General features: G+C 47.8%; 1 pseudogene across 1 annotated transcript; it reads right to left on the minus strand.

Annotated features, from left to right (window-relative positions):
• Window positions 1-1,680: 1,680 nt before the first annotated feature.
• LOC311371470 (voltage-gated potassium channel KCNC1 pseudogene) lies at window positions 1,681-4,001 on the minus strand (annotated as a pseudogene). The gene is made up of 2 exons: window positions 3,870-4,001; window positions 1,681-2,542 (listed from the first exon to the last, which is right to left on the minus strand). The product of its transcript is annotated as a voltage-gated potassium channel KCNC1 pseudogene (transcript).
• Window positions 4,002-5,000: the final 999 nt, after the last annotated feature.

The raw sequence follows: 5,000 nt of genomic DNA on the forward strand, positions 1-5,000 counted from the left end.
CACACACACACACACACACACACACACACACACACACACACACACACACACACACACACACACGCTCGGCTATAGGGGGGTGGGGCAGGCTTGTGTTGCTAGTTTCCAACAAGGCTGTCAAATCTAATATAACATGACCTGCTGCTGAACACGTTATAGAAAGATCCCAGGGGGGGCGGGAGGGCACACACACACTCGCACACGCACGCACACACGCACGCACGCACGCGCGCACACGCACACATGCACACTCTCCTTTCTCACACAAAAAAATGAACAAATCATGGAAGGTGAGACAAAAGAGACGAATGAAAATGATTGGTGGGAGAGAGAGAGGCCATAACGTGAAAGACCAACAAAGTGAATGTGAGTGTTTATGGAGTGTTTATTAAGTACTTCATAAACTCTTTCCAAACCACACGCACAAACAAACATATACACACACACACACACACACACACACACACTCTATTTCCCTTCCCATTTAATTAGATGTTGACAGCCTGTCAAAATCTATTCCCAACATTTGCACATTAAACCTCGGATTACAATCATAGATGAAGTGGTAGAGAGACACAGATAGAGGAGAGGGGGAGAGAGAGAGAGAGAGAGAGAGAGAGAGAGACAAACTGACATAAAGACAGGCAGCATAAGTGCTCTTCGGGGAGTCTATGGGTTTGTGGATGAAATGTCTTTACATTGTAATTCTATATCTGCAACACACACACGCACACACACACACACACACACACACACACACACACACACACACACACACACACACACATACAGAAACACACAGACACACACACAGACACAAATTTCTTGCTACGACCTCTATCTATATGATTCCACAACGTTCTCTCTCACACACACACACAGACACACACAAATGCACACACAAACACACGAACACACACACACACACACACCCAATCATGGTTGTCTTGAAGCTGTAATCCGCTGACATGTCGAGTGAGAAGGCAGGGGGTGGGGGGGGGGGGGAGACATGAGATGGATCAATGCAGAGAAAGCCTCTCCCTCCCTCCATATATAGACCTGATTTAGCATTAACCAAGCATGTCAATTACAGCCATCCCATATTCTCCCCAGATAGAATGAGATTACCCTCAGCTTGGCACTGAGGGCTTCCTGGGCGCTTGGCTAGTGAGTTTTTTTTTTCTTAAACTCGCCTGGAAGACAAAATCCTTAGCTTTTTGTGCTCACCCGGGCTCAGATATAAATACGCCACACTGCTTATAATCCAATGCGGGAAAAAAAAGGCCCCGGACAGATGCAAAGCAATTTAATGAAGGGCTTGCAACTTCTGCAGCGCTAAGACGCGTCGCCTTAAGGCGTCTGCCCTGACTGGTGGCAGGAGCTTGTGGCCCGGGCGCGCTCCCATATCTCCCTCGGGTTGCTAAATGTGGAATTATAAGGAATTGAAAAGTGCACAAACATCAGGGGAAACGGAGTGAAAGTGGGTGAGTCTCCGTGCAGCTGTATCAAGAGAGATGTCATGACACACATGAGCGCACACACACACACACACACACACACACACACACACACAGACACACACACACACACACCCACACACACGCACACAGACACACACACACGCACACCATTCCACACACACACACACACACACACACGCCCTGCCCCCCTGCCCCATACCTGCTCTGTTGATCTCAATGATCTCTTCCTGGGCCAGGGGGCAGTCCCCTGTGCCCACCATGCTGCCCGATCCCACCATGCCTGGCCCGATCACATTACCCATCAGCCTGTGCGGCGAGGCGGTGGCCATGGCCAGGGCGTCCGGCTTGCAGTAGTTGGGCGACCCCGGCTGCGGCGCCCGCGGGATGTGCTTGTTCCTCTTCTTGGGCAGCTTCTGCTTGGCCATGGCCAGGGAGTAGTACATGCCGAAGTTGTTGACGATGACGGGCACCGGCATGGCGATGGTCAGCACGCCGGCCAGGGCGCACAGGGCCCCCACCAGCATGCCCGACCAGGTCTCGGGGTACATGTCCCCGTAGCCCAGCGTGGTCATGGTGACCACCGCCCACCAGAAGCCGATGGGGATGTTCTTGAAGTTGGTGTGCTTGGCGGCGGTGGGGTCGTCGGGGTCGGCGCCGATGCGCTCGGCGTAGTAGATCATGGTGGCGAAGATGAGGACGCCCAGCGCCAGGAAGATGATGAGCAGCAGGAACTCGTTGGTGCTGGCGCGCAGCGTGTGGCCCAGCACGCGCAGGCCCACGAAGTGGCGGGTGAGCTTGAAGATACGCAGGATGCGCACGAAGCGCACCACGCGCAGGAAGCTCAGCACGTCCTTGGCCGTCTTGGAGGAGAGGCCGCTGAGGCCCACCTCCAGGTAGAAGGGCACGATGGCCACGAAGTCAATGATGTTGAGCGTGCAGCGGAAGAACTCGGCCTTGTCCGGGCAGAAGATGACGCGCAGGATCACCTCGATGGTGAACCAGATGACGCACATGCCCTCCACGTAGGTCAGCCAGCCGTCCGTCACCACCTCGTACACGATCTGGGGGGGGGGAGGAGGAGAGGTGGTGAGGTAGCGAGTGGGTGGAGCAGAGTTTGTAAGGTAGCGAGTGGGAGGAGTTTATTTTTGAGGCCTCTTTCCCAGACACATTCACAAAGTCATAGAGGGGTTTGTAGCAATAAAGAAAACAGGATAAAACACAGAAACACGTGATAAAAACGCAAAAACAGAACGGACATAACACTACCCCAAAGCCTGTCTAAAAAGACTCATTTAACCGTTGTAATCAATTGTACACAGTTTTGTTTCGGGATGTGATTACGCTGTAATGTAAAATACTTGGTTCTGTTTTGCTTTTTTTTACGTGAGGAATAAAGCACTTTCCAGCTAAATAATGCACGACAGGGATAGTAATGCTTACCAAGTGGAAGTACATTATTTACCAATAACAGGGCCCCCTGGAGTGGTTCATCTCTTAGTAACCCGCAGAGTGGTTAATCTCTTAGTAACCTGTATTACTATGTTGTTTATGTAATATAATAACAGGACACTGCAGAGCAGAGGTTTATTGCACTTATACCACAATTACCAACAAGGATAAGATATTAGTTATTAGTTCATCTATAACATTATTGTTTTTTAATCTGCTTAATCAGCTGAAATGCAAACAATCTTTTGCCGTGTCTTGTTTATTTGTTTTTGTGTTGTCAAGGAAACAGCCGGTCCCTAGTTGGATCAACTGCTATTTTTAATGATAGATTTGTCATGTATTGATTCCGGTTCAATACATTGATTCTGATTTTGACAATAATGCAAACCACTGGCATGGTATCGACCAATCAGGATCAAGAATTCAACAATGCTGTGTGTGTGTTTTAATGATTGTCCATTTCCTGTTTAAATGTGATCCATGCAGAAGTAAAGCACTATGAATGGCCTTGTTTTAAAAGGTGCTGAATACACTTGTCTTGCGGTTTTCTGCATTTACTTTGAGAAATTTGTCTTTTTACACACCTGAATGGAAAATCACCAGACAAGCATTTTTTATATATATATATATACTATATAACCCAGATTTCTTCATTGTTACCTTCCAATTGTCAAATCTATCCGACAATGGCTGGTGGCAGGCATTCATTTTGGACCCTGCTTATTTCAAGGTTTATTTATTGTTTTAAGGAATTACGTGTAACTTGAACAAACTGATAAACCTGAGTCATATCACAACCAAAATCCTGACAGATTTGTAACCCTGACATTGGTTACAAATCATCTGCAAAACTATTCCAAGATGAACTTTGAACGGAAGCTCCATTGAACGTTTGAGTGTGGAGTGGAGTCGACTGAATAAAGGGGCGGGCGGGCCTACCTCCTCGCGGGTCACGTTGCCCACGGTGACGTTCTCCGTCTTGTTGTAGATGGTGTTGAAGACTTCGTGGGTCTCCAAGCAGAAGGTGGAGATGGAGATGAGGATGAAGAGGAGTGAAAGGAAGGCCACGTACTGCAGAGGAAAACAGGGAGGGGGGGGGAGAGAGGAGGAAGAGAGATAGCGGGACAAAGAGGGATTTATATAGATACAAAGAAAAGGTGGAGGGGGGAGGGGAGGGGGGACATGAAAGACAACGTTAATTTATAAGTCGTTGGATCCTTTCATACTTCATGCTTCAATGCATTTTGCCCCAAATTCCCCTTTTCCTGAAAAAACAGTACAATCGTAGCATGGGCAGAATTGCACAACACACCACACAACCTTTTACCAACTCAGCTGTAACATGACATATTCTGCTATCAGCAGTACCGAATGTCACTGTCGATACCGCGGCCGCTGCTGATGGTGGTGTTTTGGGCTACTGCAGTATTTAGAAACATAAGCGGTCATGTCCAGAGCGGGCGACAGGGGGCGCCAAACGCCATGCGCTGTGCGTCGTGGCGTATGATGGAATGCAGTTAATTAAACTCCCAAATATCCCGGCTGCTGCAAAAGAATGTCGTTGACAACATTGCAGTAAAAAGAGGGGAGATACAACAAACGAGGTACGGCAAAAACGTGTGCGAGAGAGAGAGAAGAAAAGAGAGAGAGAGAAGTGCAGAAAGAGTTTGAGAATTTTTGCGAGAGAAATCAATTCTCATTATGTGGAAAATGATCAACAGCCGATTAAATAGAAGGACTACAGCGAGCGAGATGAGCGATATTAAAATAAATAGTCAGGGGAATAGAGCGAAGAAAGGAAGGAGACATCAGAGAGAAGAGAATGGGAAGAAAGCTAATTAGAGAAAGGATAAAAAAGAGCTTATAGAGATGTAGGCATAGCAACAGCCACCAACAAGAAAACACAGGTGTCATGTGTGTATGCTGGGACTCAGATAAATGTCTATTGATTTGCTCACTATGTCAGTGCGTGTGTGTGTGTGTGTGTGTGTGTGTTTGTTTGTGTCTGTGTGTGTGTGTGCACATGAGTGTATGTGTGTGTGCACGCATGTATGTACATTCACGAACGAT

Source organism: Micromesistius poutassou, assembly GCF_964030765.1.
Source record: "Micromesistius poutassou genome assembly, contig: SCAFFOLD_6450, whole genome shotgun sequence".
Classification (NCBI taxonomy): domain Eukaryota; kingdom Metazoa; phylum Chordata; class Actinopteri; order Gadiformes; family Gadidae; genus Micromesistius; species Micromesistius poutassou.